Genomic DNA, 13,419 nt, shown 5'->3' with positions numbered 1-13,419 from the left:
GAGGTGCTGTCAGTGGAGTCTAAGATTTGGTTCCCTTGTTTGTCAATATTCATCAACCAGAATTCTTGAGCATCTGTCACGGTGAGGCACTGTGCTAAGCACTCAGCATAAATTGACTGAAGAAAACAGACACAGTCCCTGCCTTCCCTGAGTGTGCATTCTAGTGGGAGCAACAGACCTTAAATGAGGTAATAAATAAATTTATTTAAAGTTAACAACTCAACAAATAAGGATAGCTTAAAATTATAAGAAATGTTATGAAAGTAAAACACAGTATGCTCTCATAGATGATCCCAGGAGGATCTATTTAGACATGGTTCGGTCAGTGAAGTCTGATAGCAAATTTAAGCTGATACTAAAAGAATGAAAAGCTTTAAAATGAGATAAAGGAAGAGGCATTTCAGTTAAACATGGAAGACACAAGACGTTCTTTCTTAACCTTTCCACAGACCTTTCTAAAATTGAGTATAAAAGGAACTAATGAGATAGAAACTCAGAAGGACAAAGACAACAGGTGATGAGAGAGAGAATTGTGACTGCAAAGAGTGAACATATTTTTGGAAGATAAAAAGTGGAAGGAGGAGTGAGCAAAAGTAAGAATGCTGTATACCAAGTGTGAGCAAACTGGATGCCAATGTCAAAGGAGCCAAGTCACAGCATCTAACCCCCCTAGTAAGTCTCAGCCATTGATGGTGCCTGGTCTGTGGAAGATAAGGGTGGAGTTCTGGGGAGGAATCAGGAGAATGGTTTGAAAGTCAGTATAAAGCACATTTAAACCCCTGGACCCTCTCTTCCCTCTCCTCTACCCAGGTCCAGGCAAGTGTTCCTCCTCACCCTGCCAGGATGCCAGAATCTTACTATTCTGTGGAGAAGTTGAACTGGAGTGGCTCCACACCCAGGATGCCGGCCCCAGAAGAAGTGGAGGTGCAAAAGAAAAGGGTCTGAGCACAAGTGTAGATATTGAAACATAAGATTTCTTCTCCTTCCGGGTGCGCCAACCTTATGGGTTTGGGTTATAATCCTGTGGTAGTATCATCTGACTTTTTAAAACTGTATTTTTTATTCCTTTTATAAAAATTTTACTCACACATACACATGCACACAGACACACATGCACACACACACGCACACATACATGTATTTTTTTTAAAAGAAGAGGAAAAGCGTTTCTTGCAGAGGAAACAGCCTGTGTGAAGATCCTGACCAGTGCATTCAGGGGAGTGGCAAAGAAGACCTGGCAGTGCAAGAGCAGCAGTAGGAGGAGGACATGGGGAGGATGAGGTTGGAGAGAGCAGGGTAAGAGGAGGACATGGGAAGATGAGGTTGGAGAGCGTGGGGCCAGATGCTGCGGGACCTTGAGGGCCATCTGAAAAGTCTGGGTTTTCTTTGAAATGTAGCCATGAAAGGTTTTTAAGCCATGGGTAACATGATCTTATTTAGGTTTAAAGAGTTACTCTAGTTGTATAAAGAATAGTTTGTCACATATTTAGCTGGGTCTTCGCATGAAAAATTATGTATCCCAGTACTTTAGAGCGGAAAGGACCTTCAAGATCATTTAGTCCAACCCTTTCTTTTAAAAGATAAGCAAACTAAGAAGCAGAAAATTTATGATTTGCCCAAGGTCACAGAGCTAATAACTATGTGAGGCTTTTAAACTAGGAGTTGCAGGGTGATAGATTATACTTTTAAGAAATCTTTCTACTCTATATTTCCTTTGGCCAGAAGTGATGTCTCCCTTTTCTGAACTTTCATCTCACTTTATTTTTCTCTCCTATGGTGCTTACTCATTTATTACCTTGATCATAGTTCTTTGTGTTCTTGTCTTGTCTTATCTCCTTAATGAGACTATAAAAGCAATCCCTGGAGAGCAGGAAATATGGTCTTTACCTTACGTGTCTCTGTAGGACATTGCCTGTAGTAGGTGTTCAGTCAATGTTTGTTAAGTAAACAGATCAATGGACAGGTGATACGTGAGTGAATGAATGAATGAATGAATGAGTTCTCCATATGCTATAAATACTGAGTGTTTACTGACTGAATATGCATGTGTAGATTATACTCTCCCTGATTTATCATTCTAGGCTACTTCCTAGCTATGTTTTCATTCATTTTTCTCTTATATGTACATAATGGAAAGTGGTTATTTTTAATCAGAAGAAATGAGGTGGCCTAGAAAAATATCACATTTCTAAGTCAGGTAATTCTTTCTTCCAAGATTATCAGCAGGGAGAGCCTCTCCACACTCTCCCCTTCCTTCCCTCCCACCCTACTGGCTAGGTTTAAATGTTCTTTCTCAACACATGATCTTTTGGGAGCTTACTTCTGAATTTTTTTTTTCAAGAGATGACTGAGACTGCCCATAAGAAACTAACCAAGTGTCCAGGGTAAAACTGTGATATCACAAAGGAGAAAAATGTTTTACTTAAGGTTAAAAAAAAAACAAAAAAAAAGCAGGGCTGTAACTATGCCCTCTCCAGCAGAGCAATATACATACATCCAATGAAAACTAATGCTGCCAATAGTGGAGAAAGCCCTGAAGGAGATTTGGGAGCCATGGGTGATGTCCCTGCCTTCGATATTGACTTGTTCAATGGCTCTGATAATTCATGAGCGCTCTCTCTCTCCCCTCACCCCTGCCCTTGGTTTCCTCATCCATAAAAGATACATAAAAATATTAGAAACAATTGGTCATAGGTCCAGTTTCTGCTACCACAAAATGACCCATTAATTCTGTCCATAAAATTGGTCAGACTGGTTTCGGGGATAATTATTACATTTTTGGACTCACTGATTTGGCATCTTGCACATACATAGTCAGGCGCATGTTGAGAATCTTTGCCGGAGATGAGGTTATACAATGGATTTTGGCTCCCTGCATGAAGAAACAAGCTTCAGGGCATGCGATTTGATGATCTAAGGTCTCCACTAAGGCAATCGGCACTCAGAAGACAAACATGACTCATTGTGTGTGGGAACTCATTCCACTGTTCACAAACTTCGGTTTGAGGGTTGGGAAGGTCTGGAAAAGATTCTAGTGTACAGCCTAATTCAGAAGGGTACAGATTGTTTTCTTTGTAAAGTGACACATGTCAGTGTTGTGAAACAGTGGAAACCGGAAGGAAAATAAAATATTGTGTCGACTGTCACAGAGTCATCCTGCTGCCCCGGCTACAGACATCTCTTGCTTTCTACTCCTGTGCTTCACTATTACAATGAAGCCACTGTCCTCAGACAGTTCTGGCTGCTTCACCATATTAGTTATCTATTGCTAGGAAAGAAGCCACCCCAAAAGTCTGTGATTTAAAGCCACAACATTTTATTATTTGTTCATGAAATCTGTAATCTTGGTGGAGCTCAGCAGCAATTCTGCTGCTGGTCTTGCCTGGAATCACTCATGCAGGTGGCATTATCTAGAGTCTCAACTAGGCTAACTCTCAAATAATACAGAATAACTTCATTTCCATGCATGTCACCACAGCTGGGATGGCTGAAACAGCTGGGGCTGGTCCGGCGTCTCTCCCTCCCTCTCTCTCACTCTCTCTCAGTGGTTTCTCCAGCAGTGCAGCCGACTACCATTACCTGGGGACCCCGGGCTCCCAAGAGTACAAAAGCAGAAACTGCCAGGTTTTCTTAAGGTTCATGTCTCAAACAGCCACAGTGTCACTTCTGCAGCATTCTATTGGTTACAGCAAGTCATAGGCCAACCCAGATTCAAGGAGAGGGGAAACAGATCCCATATCATTATGTAAAGAGTGGCAAAGAATTTCCAGACACCTTTAATCTACCACAACCACAATTACATGGTCAGGTCTTGTGGGGTAAAGGAGCATCTAGTGACTTGCCCAACCTTCTCCCCTGCCACAGACTTCCCCTTGTTCCTCCTTGGATGCTCCCCTCTTACAATGCAGCCTTCACTCCAGGGCTCTGGGCCTGTTGCTTTTACTTTTCTGTCACTACCAGCCAACTTCTCTCTACTGACTTTCTCTCCACCTCATAGTTTTTGATTATTCACAGGCTCTGCTGCTCCATGGCATTATTGTCATATGGCTTCTACTGCTATAAAAATTAGTAGTGTACAGAAAAGGTTAACAAAGCAGGCCAGAGACTGCTAGCCTTAGGAAGACCTGCTTGCAAGGTTGATCCTTGGCTGGCATCTAGCAACTTGGATTTTGAGGGGTGTATTAGTTAGGGTTCCCCAGAGAAACAAAACCAATAGGATATGTATATGTGTATATACATATACAAATATATGTGCATATACATATACAAATATATGTGCATATTTGTATACACATATACTCACATATACGTATATATATGTGTACACAAATATACAAATGTATATATGTGTATATGTGTGTATTCAAATATACAAATGTATATATGTGTATATGTGTGTATTCAAATATACAAATGTATATTTATATACATTTGTAAATATATGTGTATATTTGTGTATATATATATGTGTATACACATACACCCATATATGTATATACACATATACACATATATGTGTATATACCTATACATATACAAAAGAGAGAGAGACTTATTATAAGGATTTGGCTCACATGATTATAAGCCAATGATGATAAGTCCAAAATACACAGGGTGGGCTGACAGGCTTGAGATCCAGGAGAGTAGATAGTGCATTTCCAGTGTAAAGGCTGGGGTGGTCAGACGTGGTGGCTCATGTCTGTAATCCCAGCACTTTGGGAGGCCGAGGTGGGCAGATCGCTTGAGGCCAGGAGTTCAAGGCCAGCCTGGCCAGCATGGTGAAATCCCATCTCTACTAAAAATACAAAAACTATCTGGGCATGGTGGTTCATGCCTGTAGTCCCAGCTACTCGGGAGGCTGAGGCATGAGAATTGCTTGAAACTGGGAGGCAGAGGTTGGAGTGAGCCGGGATCACACCACTGTACTCCAGGCTGGGCAACAGAGTGAGACTCTGTGTCAAGAAATAAATAAATGAATAAAATAAAAAATAAAAAATAAAAATAAAGACTGGCAGGTAGAGACCCAGGAGAGCCAATTCAGTCCACAGGTGGCCTGCTAAGAATTCCCTTTTGTTCTGGGATGCCAGTATTTTTGTTCTATTCAGGCCTTCAACTGATTGAAGGAGGCCAATCCACATATTGGAGGGCAGTCTCCTTTTTCAAAATTCACTGATTTAAATGTTAATCTCATCCCAAACCCCCCTCCAAGTGAATACATAAAATTAACCATCACAGGAGGGTTTCCATTATCCCCAGAAGTGATAAGAGGGCTCACTGTGCTTAAACTGTTTGTACAAGCAATGTGGTTCATGCTGGACACCTGCTTTCATGATTCCCAAAAGGAATAAGGAAAGGAATCCCCAGTCTGGAATTTTATTACATGCTAGGTAGAGAGTGCCTGTGTAATCAGCCCCCAGTAAAAGCACTGGGCACTGAATCTCTAATGAGCTTCCCTGGTGAACAACATTTCATACCTGTTGTCAGAACTTGTTGCTGCAGGAATTAATCGCATCCTGTGTGACTCCGATGGGAGAGGACTCTTGGAAGTTTATGTCTCGTTTCATCCAGATTTTGCCCCATGCACCTTTTCCTTTTGCTGATTTTGCTTTGTATCCTTTTGCTATAATAACTCTTAGCCCTGACTAGGACTCTGTGCTGAGTTCTGTAAGTCTTCCTCGCTAATTATTGACCCTGGGGATGGTCTTGGCAGTCCCCAATACAAGTAGGAAATGGGAAAATTATGTCACTAGCACAGGTCTATTCTCAATTGTTAATACAATTGAAACAAAGATGGAGATTATTTCATAATAATTAGAAGTCTTATCTGAAGGTAAGGGACTATCTATATGAGTGTAGCACTCTGCTATACACCACAGAATATTCAAAGGGTATATTAGGAACACAAATGAGTGGCCAAAGCTTTCTAGAGGGGGAGGGTTATTTGAATGAGTTGGAAAAAGGGAAAAAGGAGGTGGTGGAGCCCAGTGTTTGAGAGTTTGGACTCTGGAGACATGGCTGAGTCCTGAATAGCTGCACTGGCTACTTCCAAGTTGTTAATCAACACGAACTTAAAGCTCCAAAAGTATAACGTGGCTTAATAAAAATAATGACTAATACTTATCAAATGTGTATCACATCCTAGGAACTTTGTGTATTTACTCACTTAACCCTCATAACAATCTTATTAGGTGAGTATTATTTTAATCTCTATTTTGCAAATTCAGAAACTGAGGTCAGGAAAAAAGGTCCTGCAAATACTCACAACAGAAGAGTTTTGAGACGCTTAGCTGAGTCAATACATGTAATGCTCTTGGGAAATGTCTAGAGCATTAGAAGCATTCAACAAATATTAACTATGATCTTTTAAAACAGGAGGGGGAAGAGAGGAAAAAAAGGAGAGGAAAGAGAGAAGTTGGGGCCAAGGGTCACTATATGAGCAAAGCAGAGGAATGGACCGTAGCAAAGTACGCTTCATGAGTAATGAGTGGAACGATGGGCAACAAGCAGTGAGTGAATCCTCCTGGGTGCCAGGTATTGGGCTAGGAACTTCAGCCCTGGGCAGCCAAGGAAGCATGCTGGATTGAAGAGTAGTAGGAAACAGGGAACGATTTAGAGGCAGCTGACTGTCATTTTAGCCCTTATCATCTAGGGCTGTGATTCTCAAATTGACACAACAGTGTCTTAGAAGCCATAGTACTATTTGCAGGCAATATGAAATAAACATATATACTCACATTAGCTTGTGGTCAGGATAAGTAGTTCAAGAAAAAAAAGGGAGAGATGTTTAAAATAGAACATAATTTAAAGAAATAAACTTTTTTATGTAAATCAGTGACACATCACTATTATTTGATTTTTAGTAGCTTGAGAACTACTGTATTAGGTAGTGGAGAAAGATGAATGGTTGGGAAAACAAATCTGGCTTAAGGCATAGAGTTAGGATGGAAGTTGGGGAAAGAAAAATGGCTAGCAAGCTGTAGCACTCATTTGAGCATTTACAAAATGCAAGTCAGACTCAAGGTGAGTTCATGAGTAATGAAAGGAAATAGATGAGTAGAAGATCAATGATGTAGGAAGAATGAATAGTATTTTATAGTATATAAAGGCCCAGGTTCAAATCACTTCATTAATTATCAGCTTCTGACTTCTCTGAGGTTGTTCCCTCGTCTACCAATGGAATTGAAAACAAATGGAATTGATAACAAATACTTTAGGGTGGCTGCTATGAAGATTGGACCAAATGAAAAAGTGAACGTAAACTGACACTTGATATACGGAGGCCATTCTCATGTGATCCTCCTACCTCAGCCTCCTGAGTATGTGGGACCACAGGCGTGCACTCCCACACCTGGCTAATTTTTGTATTTTTTTTGTAGAGATGGGTTTTCACCATGTTGTTCAGGCTGGCATTCTCTTTCTTAATGATGCTTGCCTGAATGTAGGAGAATGAGGAGAGAGGAGTCAAAGATGGCTACAAAGATTTGACCCCAGGTGCTTGGGGAAACAGATGATCCCATGGAAAGCAATAGGAAAGAGGCAAGATTAATCCAGTCCTGAAAGAAGATGGATTAGTTCCACTTTAGGAACACTGAATGAGGCCCAATTTGGCAAGTTTACTATGCTGAAAAGAGAGCTTTTAATAAGTAAAGTAAAATTATAATCTTAGAAAAAGTGAACATATATTTTTTTTCCTGTTTGTGACATGTTGAATGCCCTTCATTGTCCTGTTATCTTTAACTGTAGTATATGGAAAGAATTTTAAAAATAGATTTAAGGGCTCTAAGAAGGGAGTCTTAGAGCCCAGGATAAATTGCACACAACTTGTGACATACGGACTACAATGGGGTTTTTATGTGCTAAACTGTGATTATCATATGACTGCTTAGATTTGCAGTGATTTATTTATTTAGTTAGTTAGTTTATTTATTTGAAACAGGGTCTCACTTTGTTGCCCAGGCTGGGTAGTGGTGTAATCATGGCTCACTGCAGCCTTGACTTCCTGGGCTCAAGTGATCCTCCCACCTCAGCCTCCCCAGTAACTGGGACCACAGGCACACACCACCATGCCTAATTTTTGTATTTTTTGTAGAGACAGGGGTTTTGCCATGTTATCTAAACTTGTCTCATGATTATGTGAATTAAAATGTACCACGCATGCATGGAAATAAACTCCTTTGCCCTTCTGCAAATAGATCATTCATGCCCAATTGGGAATGGAATACCACTTCAAATGGTACTACCATTTGGAATCAGGTAGTCTCAGCTTTGAATATGAGCCCTGTGTGCAAATTTGAATAAATTTTTCAAATTCTCTGGGCCTGAATTTTCTAATATGTAAAAAGAGATAAAAATAAGACCTATTTTACAGGGCTCCTGTGAGAATTAAATGAGATTACATTTGGCACTCACACATAATTGGCTATCAATAAACATAGAGTTCTCCATCCCTTTGACCCCTCTATAATGGCATTGAAGCTATTGGCTGCAGAAAAAAGTTACAGATATAATTTGAGAAGTTTTAGAACCACATTTATATTCTGGCTTTTGTCTTAGTTAATGCAAGATGATGTACAAAGAAATAATCTAGTTAAGTCTGGACTTGGTGACTAAGTTCAGAATAGAAGTATTAATAAAAAGCATGCTCTGTTAAGTTATGGTAAAGCACATACCAGGTTGTACCTGTGAACTCATTGTTTTAAGTTTTGATACTTTACATGTCTTTTTATCAATAAGCATAATATTTAAATTTTCCAATTTAGAGACATTTTGCCACTTAAAATACAGAGTTGGAAAATCATGGATTTGATTTATATATCCTTGGAAAATGCCAGCCATGCCTTGCAGCAACATAATAAAAAAAGTTATTGACCTAATGGCAGCCAAGTAACTTACCCTTTTGAAAATTAGCTTCATAAATAGAAATTCATAACACACTGGTCTCCCTGACCCTGCAGGTCTCCATGTTCCATGAGCACTACCTGTAGCACCTAGAATTTATCCCTGGTTCTATACCTGGGTTTACTTATGTAATATCGTCTTTCTCCCTGGAACATAAGCTCTGTGATGGAAGAAAACGTATATGTCTATTTCACCACTAGTTCCTAGAATCCAGTGCGATGCCTGGTGCCTCATAGGCACACAATAAGTGTTTGTGGAAGGATGAAGGGAGGTGGAGGGAGAGACCTAATACAGTACTTGGAAATGCAGTCAGCACTTTAAAAAAGCTTGTTTAATGGATGGAGTAAGTCACATTTCCTGTTTTTCTCTTAGTCATATACTTTGTAGGACAGAACAAATATATCTTAGGCCACAAAGAAAAGTCTCAAAGTAAATGCATGAATACTAATGAAAACTATATTTATATTATAATACTAACATTTCATTGAGTGCTTACTATGTACCAAGTACTATGCTAAGCCCTTTATATGCATTAATTCATTTAACTATCATAATAACACTATGGAAGAATTTCCGCTGGACACATGAAGAAACTGAGGCTCGATGTAGTTTTATAAGTTTTTATAGTATAGCTAATAGTGGGAGTGGGATTTAAATCCAAGCTTGTCTGACTCCACCTCCATAAGGATTTGAGAGTACCTTACAGTGGTATCTAAGTTGTCACTCACAGCATAAGAACCAGATTAGTAGGGCCTCCTGGGGGCCCACATCTGCTAAGGGAGGCCACACCTGCCTAAGCACATGGGGACAGCCCTCCTGGGCCCACACAGCCCACACATGACAGGTGTCCTTCCAAGTGTCTAGCCACAGCATATTTCAGAACTGATAAGGGTTAGGCTTTGTGTCCTCACCCAAATCTCATTTTAAATTTTAATCCCCCTAATCCCCATGTGTCAAGGGAGTGACCAGGTGGAGGTAATTGGATCATGGGGGTGGTTTCCCGTATGCTCCTCTCATGATAGTGAGTGAGTTCTCATGAGATCTGATGGTTTTATAAATGGTTCTTCTTCCTTCGCTTGGCACTTCTCCTTCCTGCCATCTTGTGAAGAAGGTGCCTTGCTTCCCCTTCACCTGCCACCATGATTGTACATTTCCTGAGACCTCCCCAGCCATGCAGAACTGTGAGTCAATTAAACCTCTTTCATTTATAAATTACCCATTCTCGGGCAGTTCTTTATAGCAGTGTGAAAACAGACTAATATAAGGACCAAAGAGGTATGTGGCAGAAATAAATGCTTAGGCACAATAAAGAAAGTTTGCCTTCAAAGAAGACCAAAACAAACACAAATCTGGAAAAACAAGCTGGATCCCAAGGGTCAGGAAAGTGCTGGGGGCAAGTGTAGCAGGACAAGCCGCAGACAAAACCCCTCAGACACCGAGTTAAAGAAGGAAGCGGTTTATTTGGCCCGGAGCACTGTCAAGACTCCTGTCTCAAGAGCCGAGCTCCCCAAGTGAGCAATTCCTGTCCCTTTTAAGGGCTCACAACTCTAAGGAGGTCCACTTGAGAGGGTTGTGATCAATTGAGCAAGCAGGAGGTATGTGACTGGGGGCTGCATGCACCGGTAATTAGAACAGAACAGAACAGGACACGGATTTTCACAGTGCTTTTCTATACAATGTATGTAATCTATAGATAACATAACCGATTCGGTCAGGGGTCGATCTTTAACTACAGGGCCCAGGGTGTGGCGCCAGGCTATCTGCTTGTGGATTTCATTTCTGCCTTTTAGTTTTTACTTCTACTTTCTTTGGAGGCAGAAATTGGACATAAGACAATATGAGGGGTGGTCTCCTCCCTTACAAGTGCGTTGCTATAAAAAGGGGCCATGGGAACTCGCTACTGCAGTCTCAGAAAGCTAAGGGAAGGCATCTTGGGTCAGAAGATGATTGAGAAAACACATCAAGAAAGGACCTTCTATATAAGGCATGACTCTTCTTTGCCCCCATCCTAATCCTATCCCTATACCAACATATGCTTTCTCTCACTCTCTCTCTCTCTGTCACACACACACACACACACACACACACACACACACACATACACCACTGCTGCTAACATGTTCTTACATGCCTGAGGTTGCTGGCTTTTGCTCTTCATGCAAACATCTTTAGAAAACAAGGTTAAAGTGTCTAGATCTAGGACTGAACTAACAGGGCTCATGTTTCTGTCTCCATCTTGAGAGCAAGAACATGTACTCCATGTCTTTTTTCTCTCTCTCACAGCACCTATTACTAGATACCATATGCTCTGCACGTACTTGGCACTCCATAAATGCTTGCTGAATGGCTGACTTTCCCCGTCTCCCCCATCCTTTCCTTCCCACCCCAACAGCATGACTTTAAAGATCTGCTGCAGAGCTGTGGGGCGAGGTTTAAGATCCGTTTTGACAAATAACCCTTATGGGTGTTTAAAGCCAAAAGATCGAATATTTAAAGCAGAAATATGAGCTGTGACTTCATGGGTGTTCTGTGAAGAGATGCATAAAGCTGTACAAATAGATAGCCTTTCAGACAGGACATAACAGACCCAGCTTTGTGCATTTGCAAATATACAGAGGAGAAGAGCCCGAACTTCATTTTCAACCCTACATTTCCTTCTGAAATCAGTTTAAATAGGAGAGTGAAGGTAGTTAAATCTTCTATCGTTTTAAAAGATCTTACAAATACTTTTGGCTTTAAAAGCTTATGTCACTGATTCATAATGTAAGAGGTGACATTAAAACTATCCTCCACCCTCTCACCACCATCACCACCCCCAGACAGGAAAATGCAGGCAAAAATGAGACTGGATTCCCTGGGAGTGGTGGGAGCAAATTGATTGCTATTTTAAAAAAAAAAAAAAAAAAAAAAAAAAAGCGGGGCTGGTGCTTTTAGACTCCCAGGCATGAGATCTTGGTGCTGGGAAGTGTTAAAGGACTAAAGCAAGGATCTAGAGTCAGCAGATGGTTGAAGGAACACAGCAGGATGCAAGCACATGATGGCTCTGGTGGATGACTTCATGAGGGTGTAGAGCGTAGAACAGAAGAGAGAATTAGTCCCAAGAGAGAAGTCAGCATGCTCTGAGCAGGCCTATTGCTCCATTGGTCGCACTTTCTCTAAACGATGTCCAGAGTTCCCTGGCTGCTTAGGTTAATACAGCAGAAACAAGAGCACACCCTGCCGCCAGCTCTGACCATCCTGTGTTCTCTTAAAGCAGCTGACTTGAAGAAAAAGTGAATGTCTTGAGCCCTTGGCTCTTACACCTATTCTATGAGCTAGAAGTGATTTCAGCAAGTGGAATCAGCTTGATACATATCACTTTTGTTTTAAGTACAACTACATTAAATGGAGCTATGTTTGTCCAGTGGCTGAAGAGGTTACCTGGAGCTAAGGGTTTGTAGAATAGTTGCACTCAAATATATTCAAGTACCTAGAAATAAAAATTAAATTGACCTTAAGAACTCTTGGTTATATTACTAATTTGTACATGGCTAAGATCAGAAGTGTGTCCTGTTTCCAATTCATCCTTTGTTTCCATTTCATGTAGATATAAAACAGATCAGTAACTCTGGATTCTATAGAAAACATATTTGTCTAAGGTTATTGACCAGATAACAGAAATTTGGATAAACACACAATGCCTTGGTTTTCTTGATAATGTGTTACGTTTACAGAGAACCTTCTCATTCTCTTCTCATGTGACTCTCAAAAATCTCTAGAATGGGAATTATTATGACTCGATTTTACAGAGGAGGAAATAATAGAAACTCAGAGAATTTTATTCAATTGTTCATTTGTGCCACCCTATTCTTTGGGACCCAATTTTGTTCTGGGCAATAGAAATGTAGAGATGAAAAAAAAAAAATAAGCATGGCCTGTAGAAGTTCACCATCTATTATGTAGAACACATAGGTAAACAAAACATAGGCATGTGATCAGTACTAGGTTAGGCAGATGGACTAGATACAATGATGGAAAATGGAAAGAATCACCAAATTTGCCTGGCTGTGAGTGAGTAGTCTTCTCAAAGCTGGAAACCCTAGAGGTAGGATTGTTGTTTTTTTTTTTTTTGAGATGGAGTCTCAGTCTGTCGCCCATGCTGGAGTGCGGTGGTGTGATCAAGGTAGATCTTAATAAGAAAGAATTTGCTAGAAAGACAAAGCATAAGGTGGAGGAGCAGCAAGAGGTAAGGCATAGAAGCACAGAACTGTGTGATCAGTTCAAGGAATAACAAGCAGTTCAGCATGGTTGTAAAGTAGAGAAGGAAGGAAAATGAGAGTGTTTGCTTTAGGAATAAGTTCGCCTGTGATGATCGAGGAGGTTCTGGGTTGGTGAAATGAAGTCTTCAGGAACTTGGAGTTGTTCGGTCTTGTTTCAATACACATGGCCTCTATTTCCAAGATCTCTTCATACCTCCAAATGGCTGCTCTAGATTCACTCACCATATCCATATTCAGCGCAGCAGGAAGGGGGAAGGGAAAA

This window comes from Pan paniscus, chromosome 10, assembly GCF_029289425.2.
Source record: "Pan paniscus chromosome 10, NHGRI_mPanPan1-v2.0_pri, whole genome shotgun sequence".
In the NCBI taxonomy this organism is placed as follows: domain Eukaryota; kingdom Metazoa; phylum Chordata; class Mammalia; order Primates; family Hominidae; genus Pan; species Pan paniscus.
This window is presented reverse-complemented; position numbering follows the sequence as displayed.